Genomic DNA, 22,579 nt, shown 5'->3' with positions numbered 1-22,579 from the left:
TGTAATATTCTTAGGCCAGGGGTATCTGGCTCATTAGGTCCTGTGGGCCAGATGAGTGGTGTGGGCCAGTCTGCAGGCCAGATTGGGCCCACAGACTGGACTTGCACACTGAATTCAGTACACAGGGCCAATGCAGTGCAGGCACCACATGCATCTTGTACCCTGGACTAGCCCTACAAAGTGCATGTAGCATCTGCTGTGGACTGGCATCTCCAGTCCTGCGCACCATGTGCAGCATGCATCAGACCAGCCCTGTGCACCACATGCAGCTTGCAGGGCCACTCCACAGCTTGCTGCATGTGACTTGCAGGTCCAGTTTAAGACAGCACTGCAGGCCAGACAATAGGGCTCTGTAGGCCAGATCTGGCCCATGGCCCATACTTTTGACACTGTAGCTATGAGGGTACATTACTTTACATTCACACCTTTTCTTGTTTTATGTGCCCTTGTAGACAAGCTTCCCTGACTGAAGTAGAGGCTTCCCTACTGTCAAACTTCACCATTCAGAGCCTGGTCCTTTTCTCCTTTCCTTAAAGTGCAATCAGCTCTCTTTATGGTTTTCCCATTGCTCCATCTTCATTCTAGTGATGCCTATTTCTCCATGTTTTTCTTTCTTTCTTCTGTTTTTTGTAACCCCACCTAACTACTGAACTCCTACCAGCATCCCAGTACATTTGGTCTGCAAAGCCCCATGTATTCTAAGTCTTTCCCATTCATTGTGTGCTCTGTGTTCATGATTAAACCCTGGAACACTGAGATTTGAAAGCAGCAGTCAAACCAAATTTTATACTTGCTGAGCCCCATGTTATGGATCTCGGTATTATCTTCAGACTGGGGCAGGGCATAGCAGAAAAAATAAAAATTACTTATATAAACCTTTAAAAAATCCAGATCTGATATAATGTCTAAGGTGAGTTTGAGGCTGATTCTACTTTTCCAACCAACAACTCAATGTTGAGTCTGCTGTTATGTATCTTGATAATACTGTAATCATTGGGAACCCCTGCTAATACAAATAGAATTGTTGTTATCATACCACTTTGCAGCAATTACATTGTTTTTAATAATAATTGTGAGTATAGAAAGTGCTAGTTTTAGTGTGCTTTTAACAGATGCAATAGGGAAGCAATAGTCAATGGAGGAGAGTTGTATGTCAGTGTACATGTATGTCATTATACATAAATCATATATTTGAAAACGTTTTGTTCTCTTGCACCTTAATAGCTAATGAACCTTTGTTCCAGATACATAGACTACTCATTGCCAAAACCATCAAAACAAAGTCATGTAAAAACAAGGGAGTTTTTCTATCAACTTCCTTGGAATTGCAGTTGGGTCCCAAGAATTCAGGCCTAAAATCCTAGCTCCCCTGAATTCAGTGGTAAAACTGCCATTGGTTTCTATTGGGCCATAATTTTACCCTAGATTCTCTGGGTTTTTCTGAAATCTGAAACTCTAGAAAGATGATAATGCAGACTGGATATATATGTGTGCAAGGGCATTATGCACTAGTTGTCATCTTGAAAAGTCTGCATAATTGTTATGACATATTTGCATTAGTTTATGTGAGCAAATAGCTGTCCCATTGATTTTAATGAAAAGCAAAGGTGGATGTAAAGAATGGAGGCAGGTTATCTTTTGATTGAAAAATAATCTCTCAAAAGGAGAAAAAGAAAGGGGAAAAAAGAGAAAGTGAGAAAAAGGGGAAGACAACGATCAATTTTCTTGTATGATCAGGTGAATTTTTTGTAGTAATTATGAGTGTTTCTTTAATAAACCTATAGACAGGAGGCTTTTCTATATATAAAGGGTGAATGGATGTGAGATACAGTTTCTCAACTCAGTTTAAAAAAACTAATATAAATTCTCTCACTTTTAAATGTGCTCCAGTTGCAGCTGGCATTTAGTTAAATCTGTCATCACCTCAGTTGCCTTTGAAAGAAGGCAACTTAAAACACATTTCACTAAAAGGTGGGGATGTATGTCTCCTTTCTGATTTTGTCTACGTAACTTTTTTGATCTTCAACCACAAGAAAGGCTGCCTACATTCAAACTGAGCTCCAGCCATAGTGTCTTAATTTATGGAAGCTCACATTTATTAGCTTGTTTTAACTTGCTGATCATTAATTACAAGTTAAGACAGCAAATGTGAAACAGAAAAGGGCAGAGAGTCTCATATCTGTGGTCACTATAACCTTTTTAATTGGCATAATATAACATTTTTAAAAACATGGGAATGAAAGCACAAAAAGTTACACTGAAAATTCCTGGGAATAGAAAATGTTCCTTGTTTTTAATTTTTTTGTGATTCTGAGAAAGTATCTTTTTTTTTCTGTTTCTAAATTTTAAACTGTGCATCCATTCTGGTTGTTTATAGACTAGAGTTCTTACTATGTGCGTAGACTTAAACAGAGACTAGAAAGTAGGAATGTAAAGGGAGAGACGACAGGCTGGTTACATTTAGGAAGTTATTTCAGGGGAAAGTTCCATATTTCTGAGTTTGACAAATATTATATTATTATAAACTTTAAAAGGCTAAAAGTGTGTAATTTCTAATTACAGCTTTAGAGGAAGACTGTGAGCTGGCTGGCAAACAGTTACATTTCAGTTAAAACAGATATTATGTCTCATTTTGCTTTTCTCAGATAGTAATCACAAGTTATTCCCTTGAAGCCAATGCAATAAGAGCAAGAAAAAGCAGAATATTTCCTGAAAAACAGAACCATGCACAGCATTTTTCTGCAAAGTGGAATTCAGACAGCCAAACTTCATGGATAATCTTTAACATTATGATCCATGAGATGTTCTTTACCAGGGCCAGCATAATAGAAGTATTTTCAGCAACTTTAAATTTAAAAGACGTTTGTTTTATTAAGTTATAGAAAGCATAGCACCATAGACCACATGCTTGTAAAATCAAAGATTGTCTTCAGTGCTTCTGAGTTTCTGATGAGCATTCTGCAACACCTTCTGCAGTTCTCTGTGATGCATTTTCCATTGTTACATCCCCTTTTCAACAGAACAGCATTTTATGAAATCTGGCTGCAACGACCTAACTTGCTGAAAGAAGAAAGGACTGTATAATAGATAAGGATTAACCCAAGGAAAAAAATGTGTGACCTGTCCTAAGATATAACTATACATGAGACTATTCATCCAGATAAATCAAACTTTTTCTAAGGCTTGAAAAACTATGGGTTTTCCCCTGCCCTAGATATGCATTCATGTGTAAGATATCACCAAGTACACTGAAACTATTAATCAGTGTTTGAACCTGTAATGACAATGATGTGTGTAGAGTACTGAGGAAGAAAAGTTGTGTGGGTGGACAATAATCATCACTATATAGTAATTAACCCCTTGCTCTGTCCATGGTATTCCTGTGTTTCCAGTAGAGTTGTTTTCAATTATATTATTATTATTATATCATACTGGATTCAAATCCTGGGGAGCATCATCATCTCTAGTTGAAGTGACTGCAGAGTTTAAAGGTTCTCGTTTCCCTTAATTATATAAATTGTTTGGTTTAAAAAAACTGATGGACACAAGAATTGTGGTGTTAATTTCATTTCTACCAGAATAAGAATTTTTAGACTATGAGTTAATTATCAGTAATTAGCAATTTGCCTCATCAAGGGCAGCATGTAATTCAAGCATCCCACAAATGCTGGGCTTTCTTTCTCCCCCTAACATTTGCATAAATGTTCATAAGGATATTCAGTCTGAAGTGGATATGGCACAAATCCAATTGTTGACCTTCAAGTACTTTGTCTTCTTTTAGAAATCTCTATAAAGAACCATTGCAGCTGGGATAAGTGAACTGAATTATATGTCATTGTCAGTATGACTTGTTTTAATTCCCATAGTTTACATTGAAAACTCTGACATTGACTCAACTTTGCTAGTAGAAATTATATTTGCAAAGGCTTTCTGGCCTGGATTTAGACACAAAGCAATAAACTGTAGCCCAAGGGCTAACAGAGATTAAAATGAAGCAGGAAAATGGGGAACTGTGCCAAGAAGAAAAGAAGGACCTGCCAAGGAAGAATAATATTGCCATACAGTTGCATAGTGTCTTTTATTTGAAGATCTTAAAGTGCATTACAAACATTAATTGAGCCTCATAACATCCCTGTGAGTCAGGAATTACTATACTAATTTTGCAGAGGGATGAACCTGAGGCAGTAAGAGGTTATGCAACTCAGAACAAGTTCATAGGGGAAAAAAGCTAGGAAGGTGAAAGAGCAGTAGCTAGAATATATTTTTCCTGGAAGACGATAGAGTGAAATTTTTTATTTATCTTCCTGTGTTGTACCTGATCTTTGGATGAATAGGACATTTCAGTCACTAAAACTGCCAGACGTCTTTCACCTGTAATAAATGGACTTTAAATATTCAGGGCCAAACCCTGTTCCATCTGTTAGGTGCCTAAGTATTCCTAGGTATGTAAGTATGATCCTAATCCACCCTTTTTAAGTCCATGAAGAATCTTGTATTCACTTCTGTAACACACCTTCAGCCTTGCCTTAGGACTAAGTCCCAAAAAACAGAGCAAAAGGACCCTTCTACCTTTTGTATTCACTGTTTTCTGGGTACTTGAGGAGGGTGGAATAGGATCATACTTGGGGGTATAAAGGTGGGAACAGACATCACTTTTAATTTCCCTGGTGTCACAATAAAAAAGTGAAAATGAATAGATGTCCATACCCTTTTTGTACCACAATGTGGTCACAACAAAAGATAGCAATAATTTGTGCCGCTTTATTGTGGTGGACATCAATTTGCTTTATAGTGGGAAAACACAGACAGCCTAGAGGTGCCCACACTCTCCAACCACTGTGGACAGATGTTCTCAGGCCTTGGTCCTGAGTGCTCCAGCAATTCCCACACAGGTTCAGGCCCTTCAAGCCTTGGGAACACTTGCCTGACTTTCCCCACCTCCAGAGATGTGCCCCTGGCAGCTGCCCCAAAGATTACTGGAGCCACAGCTCTAGAAATGGAAAAAACCTTTTACCGCTGGAGGTGTCTCTGGAAACAGGAAACATGTTGCCCATTGTCCTGCAAGATCAACAGACAGGACAATGGACAGTGAGTGTTTCACCCAGTGAAGCAGATCAGCTGTGCTGGACATATCCCAGCACAGCTGATCTGCTTCATTTTGCAACTTATTTTTTCTAGCATCAGTCCACTTAGACGCCTAACAGATGGAGTAGGATCTAGCCCTAAGCAGAATTTTAAAAGTTCATTAAGAACAGCTGGAGATACTGAAGCAAAGATACTTGAGAAAAGATAACATCAGAATTTCACAGTTCAACAGCATCTTTCTGTTTAGGTCGACATTGTAAACAGCCACCATAGCCCTGCCCTCTTCCTGTACATTGCTTTTCTGATGTCTTATGCTGCTGCTCTAATATTATTTCAGTTAAAATTAGATCATTGGAGGCTCACATTAGATCTTTACCATTAAATATTTATCATATGGTGAATTTATGTCAGTGGTTAATATCCTCTCTTTTTGCTAGCATAATGATAAGCTTGATGATCTAAAATTAATGTTCTAATTTCTTTTACTGTAGTTTATTTTGGGGGTTGGGGGAGGTAGGACTGGAGACCACTAGGGTTTGGCAGAAAAAATAATTTTCTAACCTTTCCTAATCTTCCACAAAGCTACCACATGGTGACAGTTTTGTGTATTTTGTACTGACCTCTTGCAGAAAACACAACCAATCAAGGGAAAATGCTCCACTTTCACCTCAGCATGTAGAATGGGCATGAGAAGCACTATGACGAAAGGTTTGATCACTGTATGCCAAAATATCTACCTTAAAATTGACATAAAAGGTACTCCTGGCTTGGTATCTAGATGTAACACAGCTCTTAGCACAGGTTTGACTTCCAGAATAGAGTGTATTCTTTCTTGTCTTGCATGCTAATACATTGTCCTTCTTTCTTCTAAATAGCCCATGAGATTTGAACTTGAAGTCAGCAAAGTAGAGGCTTTGTGATGCACAAAAGAACACCAGGTTTTTATCACACTATGCCTGTATAAAAAGCTGTTCAACCATTCAGTCGCTGCTTGTATTGTGCAGCTGTTATTTTACTGCTGAGAACATCTTGCTGTCTGCAGTGTAGTACCTGAAGGAAACACTAGCACACTGAGCTTTTCAGGAGCTGAGCTGGGATTTTGCCAGTTCACTCAGTAAAAGGTTGAGGCAGTTTCTTCCCCCTCCCACATCTCAACATTTTTATAAATAAGTTACATCTTTTGTTTGTTTGCCTGTGAACATCTATTTGGAGATTTTTTTTTTTACAGTGATGTCTTCCCAACATGTTAGCAGTGTTATAAGACCACCTCCCTAGAAGTTACAGTGCCCACTCATGGTTTTCAATCTATCACTGTGTTGAAAGAGTTCCCATGAATGTATTTTTCCTGAAAAACAATGTCCTTTTCTTCACTAAAGTGACGGTCAGTATCTGGTCAGTCTTCATTTATTTGAAGTTGGCCAAACAGGAACCCCATGCCCATGGAGAGACTCTTTGTTTGATTACAAGTTAACAGGAATTTCAGCTGTTTCTAATTAAATACAAACAACTGTGTTAAAGCAACATGAAAGGGATGATTTAAACAAACAAAAACCAGGAAATGAAAAATAACTTCAACCTTATTAAGCCCTAACTCCTGCTCTTAGTGAGCTGGTTGCAATTTTCATAGCAGTCTGTGGCCCAAATCCCTCTTATCTAATTAATGCAAGTAGCTACAATTAATTTAGTACAGTGGTAACTTTTTTCATATAAATAAATGGACCTTTCCTGTTGCATGTTACTGTGAGGCAGAATATTTGTGCTGTGATTCAGACAGCACAACACATTCTCGAACAAAAACTATCAGTCTGGCAACCTATGGCCTGCAGGCCAAATCAAACTTGCAGAGTGAGAAGGCTTTTTCCATGCCAACACTGAGGCTGTTCAGCAAGGAGTTGTGCCAGGGCTGGGTGGCTTCCAGCAGTGCCCATGCCATTTCCTCTTCTCCCTACTGTCCCAGCTCCAGTCCACCATGGGTCAGGGGTTTTAGAAGTGTGTCAATGATGAGGAACTTTCCCTGCACTGGGGGCCAGGCAGCTGAGAGCTGCACCCATGCTGTCACTGCTTTCCTTAGCCCCCCATTTCCCATGATTCATAGATTCATAGATGCTAGGGTCGGAAGGGACCTCAATAGATCATCGAGTCCGACCCCCTGCATAAGCAGGAAAGAGTGCTGGGCCTACATTACCCCAGCTAGATACACATCTAACCTTCGCTTGAAGACCCCCAGGGTAGGGGAGAGCACCACCTCCCTTGGGAGCCCGTTGCAGACCTTGGCCACTCGAACTGTGAAGAAGTTCCTCCTAATATCCAATCTAAATCTGCTCTCTTCTAGCTTGTGGCCATTATTTCTTGTAACCCCCGGGGGGGCCTTGGTGAATAAATACTCACCAATTCCCTTCTGTGCCCCCCTGATGAACTTATAGGCAGCCACCAGGTCGCCTCTCAACCTTCTCTTGCGGAGGCTGAAAAGGTCCAGTTTCTCTAGTCTCTCCTTGTAGGGCTTGGCCTGCTGGCCCTTAACCATACGAGTGGCCCTTCTCTGGACCCTCTCCAGGTTATCCGCATCCTTCGTGAAGTGCGGCGCCCAGAATTGCACGCAGTACTCCAGCTGCGGTCTGACCAGCGCCCGATAGAGGGGAAGAATCACCTCCTTGGACCTATTTGTCATGCATCTGCTGATGCACGATAAAGTGCCATTGGCTTTTCTGATGGTTTCGTCACACTGCTGACTCATGTTCATCTTGGAGTCCACTAGGACTCCAAGATCCCTTTCCGCCTCCGTGCCACCCAGCAGGTCATTTCCTAGGCTGTAGGTGTGCTGGACATTTTTCCTCCCTAGATGCAGCACTTTGCATTTCTCCTTGTTGAACTGCATTCTGTTGTTTTCTGCCCACTTGTCTAACCTGTCCAGGTCTGCTTGCAGCTGCTCCCTGCCCTCTGGCGTGTCCACTTCGCCCCATAGCTTAGTGTCATCTGCAAACTTGGACAGAGTACATTTCACTCCCTCATCCAAGTCACTGATGAAGACATTAAAGAGTATCGGTCCAAGGACCGAGCCCTGCGGGACCCCACTGCTCACACCCTTCCAAGTCGAAACCGACCCATCCACCACGACTCTCTGGGTGCGACCCTCCAGCCAATTCTCCACCCACCGGACTGTGCAGTCATCCAAGTCACAGCCCCTTAACTTGTTCACCAGTATGGGGTGGGATACCGTATCAAAGGCCTTCCTGAAGTCCAAGTATACGACATCCACTCCTCCTCCTGTGTCGAGGCGTTTTGTAACCTGGTCATAAAAAGAGACTAGATTGGTCAGGCACGATCTGCCTGCCACAAACCCATGCTGGTTTCCCCTCAGCATAATTTGTCCTGCCGGGCTTTCACAAATGTGAGCCTTGATAATTTTTTCAAAGACTTTGCCAAGGATGGAGGTGAGACTAACTGGCCTATAGTTGCCCGGGTCCTCCTTCCTCCCCTTCTTGAAAATGGGAACCACATTGGCCCTTTTCCAATCCTCCGACACAGGCACTGCTTCTAGACTGTGAGGACCTCCTCTGGGACCAGGCATCTATAAACTGCATCTGAATGGCTGCTGCTGCTTCTCTTCCCCCTCTCTTCCCTCCCCCTAGCTGTGGTGCTGGCGCAGCTTTCAGCCAGTGGGAGCTGTGTTGGGGCTAGGCAAGAGTTGGGGGTGGGGGAAGTGGAGGAAAGCAGCAGTAGTGCAGGTACAGTTTGCAGATATCTGGTTCCAGCTTAGCTCCCCGCAGGGTGGAAGCTACGCCCATGCTGCAGCAGGAAATGAGGGGCTGGGAGAAGAGCACAGCTCACAACTGCTTGGTCTCCATATGTGCCACAAAACTGCCCCTCTCCCCTCTGGGTCACATTGGACCAGAGCCAGGTTGTTCTGGCCCACAGCTTGTAAAAAGTTGCTGGCTCCTGGTCTAGCTAGTATAGAATACTATGTCATAAGATCTGCCTGTCCCCCTTCTGCTCACTATACTCCCATTGACTTCTTCAAATTCAATAGTGGTTCTGAATATTTTATGTTTGCTGACCACTAGTTTGTGTATTTTAAACAGCACGTTTTTAAAACAGAGCACAGTGGATACATTTACACATTCATTAATGTGCCCTAGTTACTGAGCATTAAGTTTAGTACTTGGTTAACCAAGTACTAATTCAATGCTCAGTAACTCGTACTACTGTGCAGTAACGCCAGGACACAGTTTTTTAGTGACACCTACTGCTCAGTATAACATTGCGCAATAGTGTATTAGCATGGTTTTTGACCAGCACGCGACTACAGTGGTATTAGACTACTGCACAGTAAGCATCTCATATAGATGCACCCAGCATGTAGTAGTATGCAAAAATAATATTGTACAATAGTATCTGAATTCCTGATCTATATGCTCTAGAATGCTAACAGTTTCTTCAACCCCAATAAAATATTTTAATAAAGACTCATAAAAATCAATTAATAGCCACATGTTGACAATAACAATGTGCTGCATAACATGAAAACCAATGTTGGATGCTGGTTTACTATAAACCAAGTTCAAAGAATTTTTTCATGCTCAGGAGAGATTTTCAAATAGTTTGTCTGATTTCCCTCTTCTTTCCTCCAAGAATAGCACTTCATGTATGTTTCTGATTAAGAACCACATCCAACTCCCATTAAATTTGATAGGAATCTTTCTACTGACTCTAATGAGAGCTGAACAGGGCCCTAGAAGTCTCTTTTTTTAATGTTAAACTACCCTTTCCATTTCTTCAACACTGAAGACAAAGGGTCTAAACCCATTACAGTTGCATTTCAAAGCCGTAAAATCTAGTTTAACAATTCTGCAGTTCTAGTTTTGTTTGTTTCGTTCTTTTTTAAATAGGATTAGTATCTGAGATTGTTAAATTCCAGTCGAGAACTATTTGGAACAGGATGATTTGCACTATAACTCCCATTCATTCAAAAACCTGGGTTTATGATGGAAATCTTAGAAAACTGTCTTTGCTGCTATATGAAAACGGAAGTTCAGTTTGTTTAGGTTTGTTAACAAGATTTCTATAGCAATAGCACATGTGTATCAGTTTGTGTGAATATTCCTGCTGCCTCACATTTCTTCCTGCTTCTCATCTGTCTTCTGGGTTCCTCCCCAAGTCCTGTTTATATCCTTATCCCACTATCCTCTTGCTCGTTCTTCTGTTTTGCCCTGAGGCGTAGAAGTCTTTCTCTCTCCTTATGGGCCGTTTGTCAATTCTCTCCTATCCAGACACTGTTGTAGGTGCACTAGCAATCTCTGGGAAGAAATCTTGGTGCATTTGTAGAAAAGTCTATGTGCTGCAGGCAATGGACACAATTACTATATAAATCACAGCCTCATATGAACACACACAAGGAGCTGAGACATGATTTCTAATCCTTCACCTCTAACCATATAAAGCTGAGGTAAGGGAAAATTCCTTTAGATTGATGGTTCTCAAACTTTGTCAGTTTGAACCTCTTATGAATAAAGTCAGGGGCAGCGCTAGACGGGGGGGCTATAGCCACCCCAAAATTCACCTTAGCTCCTCCATAAGCTCCCCTCCCAACGCCACCACCCACACCACGCAACTGAGCCCTCCCCGATCCTGCCCACAGTGCAGCCCCCAAATTTTCTGTTAGCCCACCTCAGCCCCTGCACTGGGAAGAGGCAGGCACCACCCCTGAATAAAGTACTTGTTTTATGAACCACTTGCTTTTCCCATTCATGATCTGAAGACTACTTCCTCATATGTGGTAACTACAATAATTGCTGACATGAAAACATGAGAATAAGGAAGCATTTAATGTACTTTAGCTGCCTTTCAGTGTGACTTAGTAGCCAAGAAAGGAGGGGAGCCAGCAACAAGTGACAACCTAGACCTGGTACAGAAATTCAACGCACCAGTCTAACCTAGATCTATCTGAATTGAGTTTACCTCATACCAGGTCAATGTTAGACTATTTGCACCATTTTTAGACCAATCTATTTACAACAAACTTCTGTACAGTTATGATTTAGACTGATTTCCAATCACTTAGACTGATCTAAGTGTAACATCTGTACACAGCTCTAGATACCCAAGGAACAGCAAAGTGCTCTGCAATCTACCAGCGATCCACAAATCTGTCTGAGAACGTTTAGTTCACAGAAGTAAGAGGTCCCATATCTTCTCTATGGACCAGCCACTACAGGGCAAGATTGTAAAACCTGATTCTTCACAGGGTTAATTACTATATCCCTTGCAAAGGCATTTTGTGAAATAGTCAAGGGTTTATATGTAACCACAGCATACAGCTACACAGGACTACTTAAATGCCCCAGCTGAGATTTATTTCAAAGGGCCCTGTCTTTCAGATCAGCAGCTGAGCACTGCTGATGAGCTCCGGCTAAGAGGAGAGCTGTACCTTTTGAAACAAAGTATCACTGAGACTCATCAACCCACTGCAAATTAAGCGGGTTGTGAATCCCCACAACATGAATGATTCAGATTCTACAGTGTGCACAATGCCAATACCCACAATATGTCTCACCTTATCATTAATCTATGCAAGAAGAAAGAGTTGATGAGTTTTGTAAAAGAAAATAAAGTGCATCAATAGCCAGATCCTGAATACGGATGTTGAATGAACATAACAGACAATAGTAACATTAAAGTTCTGCCTTTTTACTTTCTTTTTCCTCGTTTCAGTTATTTTCTTGCTATTGAATTAACCTCTCTCTTCCTTTTTCTCTCAGAACCTTCCACAATATGTCTTCTCCTTTTTATTCCCCACCTGGTCCCCTGATTTTATTTCTTTCCTTCTGAAGAGTCTCCCATGTTTAACTTTTTCTGTGGTTGCCTCCCACCTCCCCAGTCTTTCTTGTTTCCTTTTCTCTTTTCATTTTAGACCAGGGGTGCTCAGGCCAAATGCAACCCACAGAGCCTTGGAATCTGGCCTGCAGGATTCCCCAAGCATCAGGAAATTTGGCAGTGAGGGAGCAGTGGCAATACTGCCATTCCCCCCACCCCCCCACCAAAATCCTAAATCCCATGGGGTGGGTAGGAACTGGGCAACAACCTTGTTTCCTCATGGTCAGATTGGGGCCGAGCCACACCTTCTGCACCCCCTTCTCACCACAGGGCTGGACCACAACCTCTCCTCTGGGACAGCTGGTTCAGAGCCAGCTAACAGCCTCTTCTCCCCCTTCCCTTGCAGGGCTGAACCATCCCCCCTTCCCTCTGCCCAGCCAGGTTGGGTCGGAGACACATCCCCATCCTCCTGTGTGGTCTGGCCATGCTCCCTCCCCCCACAGGGCTGGATCATGCCCCCCTGCCTTGCCAGACTGGGTCCACCAGAGGGATGTGGCCCACTGGTCAAAAAAGTTGAGCACCACTGTTTTAGACCATCTTTTGTCCCTCTTCCTCACATCTCTCCTTCTATCTCCCTGCTTTTTTTCTGTCTTTCACTTCTGTTCCTTCGTAAACTGGGTGTCACCAAAGGTCCCCTATCCAGATTCCTCATTTTAAGCTACTGCTCACAATTCCCAGTTATAGGATTCCTCTCTTCCTCTCTTCCTTCTCCTTTTGAAATTGCCATTTCCACATCTCCCTCATACCTACATTCCAGTCTCAATTTCCACTATCCCTTTTCCTTGCTTTTTCTCTCTCAGCTCATTCTGTCTTCAGATACATCTGTACTTTACTGTTGGTGGTGGTTGTTGTTGTTGAATGAAGTAGGAAATCGTTGTATGACTTTAAGGGTTGAATTTCACCCTTGGGTGTACAGCAGCCTAAGCAGAGCAGGAATCAGCTGGGGCTTTCCATCATCACTCCTCTCTCTTCTGTGTCCTTTTGTACAGAAGCAGGAAGTCTGACTGGTGTCCAGTCAGCAGGGGGCAGGGTGAGCAGCTGCTTCCCTGTATCACAGGAGCAGCGCTGTGTTCAGAGCTTAGTAGTTTTGCCACGGAGCAGATCAGCTGGGCAGCAGCTGGACCTGGAGGAGAGGAGCAGCCAGAGAGGATTTTTGGAACTCTTGAATTATGACACCATTTGGGGACTGCACATATGTTCATCATGACTTCTTTTCCATATCTTTCTTTACAGCTATTTCCATGAGGCCTCACAAAATTAACCTATCTAGTAGTATCGCAAAAATCATGTTAAAAAACTGTACCGCTTGCTGTTTAGACCTTTATTGCACATGTCAGTGGGTCTGCACTGTATTGTTTGGATGATTTAGTGCCTGCTTCTGCAATCACTCCCCGTAGAGACTTCTCAGTGAAGTCCATGGGAGTTCTGCATGCAGACTGCCTGCCAAACTGGGCTATTTTAGATTAAGTAAACAACTTGGGAGTGGGGTTTGTCTCTCCATATGTCTCTGTACAGGGCCGAGCACACAGCTGGTGCTCATAAATAATAAATACACAGGAATAATAATAAAGGACTGCTCACATAGTACAGCTGAGATGAAGCATTCTTTTATAATCAGAAGCGATACAGTATGTTATATTGCCATATTTTATAATTTCCTTGAAGTTTTAAATAATAGAGGTATATTAGCTAGCAAGTACAGGGAAAACTCATTTAGACCGCCCTTCACACAATATGTCCTATATTTCAAACATAAAGGAGGGTAGGTAGTCCTCTACAGTAAAATGCATTGTGATTAAATTGTCTGGGCATCAGCAGTAGGCAGCCATGGAACAGATCATTATTAGGGTGGGTATAATTACAGAGTCATAGCAGCCTCTTGCAGAGTACTGGTTATCTGCTTTGAAAGCTGAGGACAGAAACACTTTCCTCCTTTATATGTTGAGGTCTGGGCAGTTGATAAAGTAGTCACAGATTTTTATGTAATGTCAATCATGTTTTAGGCTGTTAACGGCTGCTGTTTGCTGTTTGGAAGCTTGCCTGGTTTTACGATTATGACTAGAGGGATATAAGATATGAACCAGTGCTGAGTAAAGGTCTGTTAAGAGTATAGCTGTGACACTTCCACAAGAGCTGTCATAGTATTGCTTTAGTCATTAGCTGAGTGGATACTTGAGCTTAATCAGTATCAAAGGGACCTATACAAAGTCATCTATTTCATTAAGCTAATTTACATGACTCGTCTTACCCAAGAATCAAATTTTCGTGCAGTGTCAATCTGGTTGTCAGGGAAAATAAGGGGATGGGGAGGAGGAAACAGTAAACAATTCAAGGCCTGTGGAGAGGTATGAGACACCTGTTAGTCTTTCAGAAGTTCACATTGCTTTTGGAAACCAGAGATGTGTACTAGTAAACTTTCTAAAACTAATTTTTGATCACTTCTGACTAGTGGCATCTGACTTAGAAGGGAGAAATTGCAATGTTAAAACTGAAGCTGGAAGTTCTTCAATATAATGCGTGCTCAGACATTTTAGCCATTTCTAAGATTAACGATATGAAGGTAAGTGTTGTTTTTGGAGTAAGGGATCTGATGGTTAGAACAGTTTGCTAAAACAGACCTTCAAATCTCTAGTGGTCCCTGAGAGACATCAGTGGAGTTTTGTATATAGACTTGCACAACATTGTGATCCTAGGGGAGTCGCAGCTGCTATTTATATCATACAAGAGCTGGCTGTTACTTTAACAGAAAGCTGTAATGTGCTGCAATGTTTTCTTTTCTTTTTTTTTTTTTGTCCTGGTTGGTCAGTACAATGTCATCTTTGTAATCTGACTTTTTTAAAGAAAACAACATTACAATACTTAGTATCTTACTTTTCATCATTGCTAGAATTGAGGTTTAAAAAATTCATGACTCCTGAGTGAAACCTTATTCCATTACTTGGATCAGCTTGTAATTGTTTGAATGTTAAACCTTAATCTTACCCAAGACATTGTTTTTAAGTGTGAATTTGTAGTGATGGCTGGAGTATTCTTGTTAAATCCAGCTGCATACGACCAATAATTAGACTTAATTAAACCTGATTTGACAAGACAAAGGAAAACTGTTATTGGCAGGACAAAAGAGAACTATTGTTGGACTTCTAAAAATATGCTAGGATAGCACTTATCTAGTTGGGCCAAAGGAGATGACTGAAGTAGGATACTCAACTATAATGAGTTCTAAACTATAGAAACGTGTTCCAAAATTTCCAATAGTTATTTTCTTTATCTAATTATTTCTATGTTTTTAACGGCAATTATTCAGGAGTAAGATCTGACAACAGTCTTGCTGGTATTTATATAACTTGATAATATACCTAAAAATACAGCTCTGAACAACCATTCAATAATGAGGAAACTTCACAACAAATATATGACAACTAATTTAATATTGCTAGAGAAATGAATCGCTATGTTTGTTCTTCATAAGCTGAAAACCATACTCTCAAGCCATGCCCTTGCTGAGACACAAACAGTACTAGCAATAAATCATCTATTTGGGGGAATCATTCCATAGACATCCTTTTGGAGGCTTTGGTGGTGAACTAAGGGTCAGTAGATTAATATCTTTGGTTGAGTCTGCAGTGCTGTTGGGTTTGAATGGCTAGGGTCAGTTGTTATGGAGACTATTGTTTTATAGAATTAATGTTACAATTCATTTTTTACAAATATTAAATGAATGATTAAATGAATAATGGAAATGCAAGTGAGAACCATTTTCCACATGCCTCAGGAGAAATGACATCTAATGTTTTACCCCTTTTCCTCTTTGTCTGTGTATTGCTCACATACCATATAAGATTGCCAAAGCTAAGACCTGTATTGTAGAGTATCTAGTGTGCTTCTGGTGAACTAGATTAATAGATAATAAAAATAACATAAAGGTAGCTCTGGTGCAGCTGTGGCTATTTGTTTTTTCTGCAAGTCAGCCGTCTAGCTAATCCCACAGTGTAGATTAATCCCCAGTAATATTATGGCACAAGGATGTAGCATAAGGTTTGTAAATCAAGTCAGTGTTGGATGTAAACTGGGTTACAATCAGCAGTCTATATTTGAAACTGGTTTCAGACACAAAAAAAAGTGCAGGTAGGAACAGGACCACATACTGCAACCTTTCCTTCTGCTAGCACAATGTAAAGCCTTTTAGGCTGTTGGAAACGTATAGATATTGCTGGGCAGCTGGTTAGTTACAAAGCAGCAGTCAGTACTCAGCTTTCTGTTGTATAGATTACCAAAGTCAAAGAGAAGCCATGGAGGAAAGGGGCAGGCTGTTATGGGATAAGCTGAGACGATAGCCTTCCTATCCTAGTGCTCAAAACTGCCTTAACTCTAAGCAGCATCTGTTTTTGCTAATTAGGGCTGCTTTATTTCAGGCCTGTCATAAAGGAGAAATACCTTTTGTCTCTGTTTACATTAGACATATCTTGAAAGCAGTATGTTGGAAATGAAAGGTTTTATGCGACTTTTTTTTCATCATTATAATGAATCCTGTTTAACAAAAAAAAAAAAACACATAGAGAGAAGGAGCATGTTGGCATTTTTAAACCAAACTGTTCAGCTCCTATTAGCCTCAAATTTTTTCCTGATACATTTAATGCTATGCATTAATAAACTTGCAGAACAGTCAAATAGAGGCCGTGACTTAAAGAAACTGAAGTGGAAAATATAAATTAGATTTTTGTCAACATTTGCATTTTCAGTCACTCAGAATGCTACCAAAGCACTGTACCTGTTACCTGTGGGAGGGTGACCATATGCAAAACTCCTACGGAGAGAGAAGCAGTTCAGGTAGGATGCTCAGCTTTATGGGCTGGAGGGCCATGCACTTCACTCCAGAGACACTCAACTCCGTGAAGGGAAGGCAGGCTGCACACTCAGCTCTCAGAATTTTCCTACTCCTACAACTCCCCACTTCTCACTTGGGGCAAAACCCAGCCCCATCTTTCCAGCCTAATCTCTCCTTAATACATGCTTTATCAGAGCATGCTAATGGTAGTGCAACTAGGAAGTGGGTTTCATTATAAAAATACAAGTCCTAACATACTTTACAACATTAGGATCATCTTATGATCATTCAGAGTTTCATGTTTTTTGGATTTGAAGTACTAACTCTTAGGGCTGTGCGAAGCTTCGCCAGCTGTTTCGTATCAATGCTGTTTCAAGCTTGAAACAGCAAAATTGAACTGAAATGAAGGGCTTCAACATGGCCTCAAAATGAAACGAGGCCAGTCAAAATGTTTTTAAAGTTTTGAAATGTTTTGAATTTTGAAGCACCCAGCCAGGTAGCGGGAGGCAGGGGAGAGCCAGAGCTGAGCTCTGAGTGGCTCCGCAGCCCCAAGTGGCTCAGCCCAGCAGGGAGCACAACCTCATCTCTCCCCACCTCCTGCCAGTGAGCCAGTGCTCTGATTGGTTCAGCCAGCCCCATTGAGCTCATCCTGGTGGCAGGAGGCAGGCATAGGCAGCGCTGTACTCTGTCTCCCGCCACTGGGCTGAGTTCCAGAGGGCTGTGAGCCACTGGGAGTTGAGCCCGGTTGCGGGAGGTGTCTCAGTTTCCCAGGGCTCAGTTTCCCAGGGCTGCAAGCCCTGCAAGCTCCTCTCACTGCCAGGCTACATTCCCAGCACTGGGAAACTCAGCACAGCTGGGGGAAGCGCTTCCCCCAGCCAGGCTGAGTTTCCCAATGCTGGGAATGGAGCCCGGTGACAGGAGGATCTTACCCCAGCCAGGCTGAGTTTCCCAGCACTGTGAACAAGCCTGGCAGGGGGAAGCACCTCCCCCAGCCAGGCTGAATTTCCCAGTGCTGGGAATGGAGCCCGGCTGGGGGAGGTACATTCCCCAGCACCAGGAACAGAGCCTAGCAGTGGGAGGCACTTCCCCCAGCTGGGTGGAGTTCCCCAGTGCTGTAAACCTCTGGGAACTGAGCCCAGTGCCAGGAGGCACTTCCCCCAACCAGGCTCAGTTCCTCAGTTCATAGGTGGCAGGAGTAGCCTCCTATGATCCATCAGGTAGATCAGGGTCTTGTCTGGACCCCTAGGAGGGCTGCGGGGGCTCTGCTGGACTCCTCCTGGGGGTATGGGCCCCAAATCTGTCTGCTGGACCACAAGACACTGCTCCTGCTCCCCAGCTCTTGCTTGTCAGCAGCTTGAGATGCGGTCTCCTAGAAACCCCTACATCTATCTCCTGGAAACGTTGCTGGCTTCATGTGCTCAGAAGGGGCTACCATCCCTGCAAGTTTCATCAGAATCAAGCTTGGACGGTACTGTTCAATATCTTCATTAATGACCTGGACAAGGGTGTGGAGTACACCCTGTTCAAGTTCGCTGATGACAACAAGCTGTGGGGTAAAGTAAATACACCGGCAGGCAGGGACCGCATCCAGGCAGACCTGGATAGGTTAGAGAAGTGGGTAGATCTGAACAGGATGCGGTTCAACAAGGACAAGTGCAGGGTGCTGCACCTGGGAAGAGGGAACCAGCGTTGTGGTTATAGGTTAGGGGCTGACCCTCTCAGCAGCACAGAGGCAGAGAGGGATCTTGGAGTCAGGATTGACTCCAGGATGAATATGAGTCACCAATGCGACGAAGCAATAGGCAGAGCCAACCGCACCCTGTCATACATCAACAGGGACATCACTAACAGGTCCAGAGAGGTCTTGCTCCCCCTCTATGCGGTGCTGGTCAGGCTGCAGCTGGAGTACTGTGTCCAGTTCTGGGCGCCGCACTTCAAGAAGGATGTGAAGAACCTGGAGAGGGTCCAGAGGAGAGCCACTCATATGGTTGAGGCCCTCCGTGGCCAGTCCTATAAGAAAAGGCTGAGGGACCTGAATCTCTTTAGTCTCCGCAAGAGGAGACTGAGGGGGGATCTTGTGGCTGCCTACAACCTTATCAGGGGCCACCAGCAGGGACTCTAGGAAAGTCTGTTCACCAGGGCCCCCCTTGGAGTCACCAGGAACAATGGCCACAAGCTGAGGAAGGATAGGTTTAGGTTAGATATTAGGAAAACTACTACACTGTAAGGGTGGCCAGAGCCTGGAATAGGCTTCCCAGAGAGGTGGTGCTTTCACCTTCCCTAGAAATCTTCAAGAGGAGACTGGATAGGCACCTGGCTGGGGTCTTATGACCCCTGCCACCCCCAGTGCTCCTTCCTGCCCATGGCAGGGGGTTGGACTAGATGATCTGTCTAGGTCCCTTCCGACTCATTGATTCTATGATTCTATGATTCTAAGCAAGAAATGACAAAGTTATAGGCTATTTTGTACTTCCCCATTATAACCTATGGACAAAACATCAAAATAGCGAAACTGTTTTAATGGAACGGAACAGTGCTTTCAAAACTAAACAAAACTCGAAATGAAACACTGTTCTGTTGAAGCATCAAATTGGAAGTCAAAGTGGAATGTTCCTGTTTCACACTGGCCTACTAACTATATCCTAGGAAGAGTCCAAAAACATGAAAAACCTACCTCTTGCAGACAGCAGAATTTAGAGCAGAAATAAGTTCACAGAACAACTGAGATGTTTAAGTTCCTAAGAGAGACTGGAATTGTTCTCCTAAAAGCCATGGTGGTTGGGAGAAATACAGTTGGAGTAAGGGCTTTTAAGGGAGGGAATGACCAGTCATATGACTGTATGGCATGAGTCTTTAGGGTTAGGATGGAAAGAATACTCAATATTTTATGAACTATTTGCTGGATCATTCCATTCATACTAAATTAAATTGTCTCTTGTAGACAATTTAGAGCTGCTCTAGTTTGCAACTTGATGGGTGTATCTACATGTCACCAAACGGTGACATTGCTATGGTGCTGTGCTTTAGTACTTCTGTTTGGAAGTACTAAAGCATGGTGCAGTATGGACAGTTACTGTGCTGTGCATACTGCGCATGGTTAGATTTTGCCACTGTGTCACTGTAGCACTGCGTTATACTGGGGGTGTGCACCACTACGGCGACCCAGACCCCCATGATCACTACATTGCCGTTACATGCTGTATGGCAACGTAGCATGTCTCTATATAGCTGTAGGGCAAAATGTAGATGCGCCCTGTATTACCTAACCCTGTGCACACATACTGACTTCCTCATGTTTTGCCTAAACACTTCCCTTCTCCAACCCATGCTCCTACATCCAGATGTCATGCAGCTTGCTTTCACTCAGTTCTACAGACAAAGACACTTTGCTCAGAATCCTAGTGTAACGACCTAGTTGCTTGGTGAGGGAATTATTTTAGGACTGGGTTAAGAAATGCAGTGCTCAAATCTTGAGGTCAGGAAAGCACTTGGGTCCTCAGCAGAGTTAAATAAATTACTGGATAAATCTCAACCCTCTTTTTGCTTGTGGAATGTTTGAGAACACACTGGTTTTTTAAAATGTATTTGTTATTCTAATGAAGCACTCTGAATATCTTGTGAATTTCATTTATTCTCTTGGGGATTCTTCAGCTGTGCTGCTTAGCTCTGATTGGTTGAGTGGTCTTTCTTCTGGCCCCTGATTAGATGAACATCACTTTTACAACCAGATTTCTCCTGGACATTTAAAACAATGAATTTAAAATTTATGTTCCACAATCAGGTAGGAAAGTGGTGGTAAGGGAAGAAATATGGCCTTCTACCTTGGATCTCTCAAGCTTATTTTAACAACCCTTGAGGCAGCAGAATATTGGCCACCTTTGTCCTTCTGCTTTACCTGTTGCAGGTTAATGCACTATACTCTGTGGTTGTGTGACTGGTTGCTTGTGTACTTTTAGTTATAGGTTAGACAAGGATGTGTTTGGGATGGTGTGAATAGGGATGATCCTGCCTCAGGCAGGGAGTTGGACTAAGTGACCTCCAGAGGTCCCTTCCAGCCTTACTTTTCTATGATTCTATCATATTCTGAAGTCACTTTGTCTATGACAACTATCCCAGAAGACAGAAAGGTAGTTAGCAAATTTACCCTGCCTTCTATTAGAAAAAGTAAATTTTGAGGGTTGCGATGTGGAAATAAAATGTAAGTGTAGGGAATAATTCTTCAAAGTCTCCAGAACAAATCATTTAATAGCAAATGTGGCAGGGCACTTAATGTGCCTGCCACTGTCAGAGCCACCAGCAGGTGGGAGTCAGGCCTAATGGCTGAGTCAGCTGACCCAAGGAGCTGGCAAGTGTGGCTAGGCCTGATTAAAGGAGTCACCTGACCTGGAGGGTAGGAGACGCAGCCCAGAGGTGGCATTGGATATCTAGGGAGAGTCCAGAGAAAAGTGAGCAAGAGCAGGTAGTCCAGAAGTCCAGTCCTGAGCAAAACCTGAAACTGCATTCTACTGGAGTTGGTTGGTGTGGTGGGGCTGCCTGTGGTGGGCCAGCCTCCATGAAATGCCACACCTGGACCACTCCAGGGAAAAGCCAGAATGGAGCACAGGAAAGCCTCAGCTCCCACTGCCTTGTGGGTGTCTCTGTGTAGGGGAAAGGCTAGGGGAGCACACCCCACCAGAAAAGCACTTGATGTGGGTCCAGAAGCCCAGAGAGGTGCCAGGGAAAGCAGGGACCAGGTAGGTCCAGAGTCTCAGTGAGGGTTTAGGGAAAACAGGGACCAGGTGGGTCCAGAGGCCCAGTTAGGGGTCAGGGAAAGCGGGGACCAGGTAGGTTCAGAGGCCCAGTCAGGGACAGGAATAGAGCACAGGGCCAGACAGGACTGAGAGCCTGGAGAGTGGCTGGGAACATCCAGAAGAGCTGGTACCATAAAAGACAGACCTGAGAGAGACTGAGGGGTCTGGCAACCGGAGTGGAGCCTGAGGAAGAAGAAGGGGTCTGGTGGCCAAGGGAGCAGTTGGGTGAGGCCAAAGGGCCTGAGGGCCCAGAAAGGGCATGGGGGAGAGACTGTGGCGGGGGTGGTCTGAGGGCTGGAGTGGGGTTGAGAGAGGCCAAGGTGTTGGAAGACCTACAGAGGGAATGCATCAGCACCTAGCAGAACATCTGCAAGGATGACATCTGCAAGGCATATGATGTGGTATAGGGAAGGTATGGAGCCATGCAATGGGCACACAAGTCCATGACTATAATCCAAGGATCATTACAATAAGATCAGGGCAGCCTCCCTCTTATTATATTTCCAACAAGACATAGCTGGCAAGACAAGAAGGTGCCCTACCTAGGAGTGGAATGGGCACAGTCACAGAGTTTCCAAGGGGCATCATGGCCACCCCTGGAACTCAGCTGTGTGACAGTAAACGTTTTAATTAAAATTTACTTTCTTATTAGGGTCAGTAAAACAGATAGAACAGCAGGGACAGAAAATAATGCTGGTTTCTCACACAGTTGGAATCCCAGATCTGAAACAAAGGGGCCACATAACTCAGTACTAGAGATTACTAGCTATACAGTAAGTTTTTGTACGTGTGCAAGCATACCTTTTTTTAGTGTGAATCAAACTCTTCCAAATAAATGTGGTGACTGTGCTGTACCTAAATCTGAAAACTTCTGAGCTGTCTAACAACTTACCATCACATAGGTGGCTTTTATCCTGTTGTTCAGGACACCAGAAATGATCTCTGTGGTCTGTCTAGTCAGAGATGTTGTGATCAGAAGGGCTTGCACAAGAAGGAGTTATATGCAAAA

General features: G+C 43.1%; 1 protein-coding gene across 3 annotated transcripts in view; it reads left to right on the top strand.

The window, feature by feature from the left end:
• SEMA6A (semaphorin 6A) overlaps window positions 1-22,579 on the top strand; it is a 147,302-nt gene that overhangs the window by 27,762 nt on the left and 96,961 nt on the right. The gene's annotated exons all lie outside the window — the stretch shown is intronic.

The sequence above is a fragment of the Crocodylus siamensis genome, chromosome 3, assembly GCF_052110815.1.
Source record: "Crocodylus siamensis isolate JL-2025a chromosome 3, ASM5211081v1, whole genome shotgun sequence".
In the NCBI taxonomy this organism is placed as follows: Eukaryota; Metazoa; Chordata; order Crocodylia; family Crocodylidae; genus Crocodylus; species Crocodylus siamensis.
Note: the sequence above shows the minus strand (reverse complement) of the source record. Positions and strands in the feature narration are given on the sequence as shown.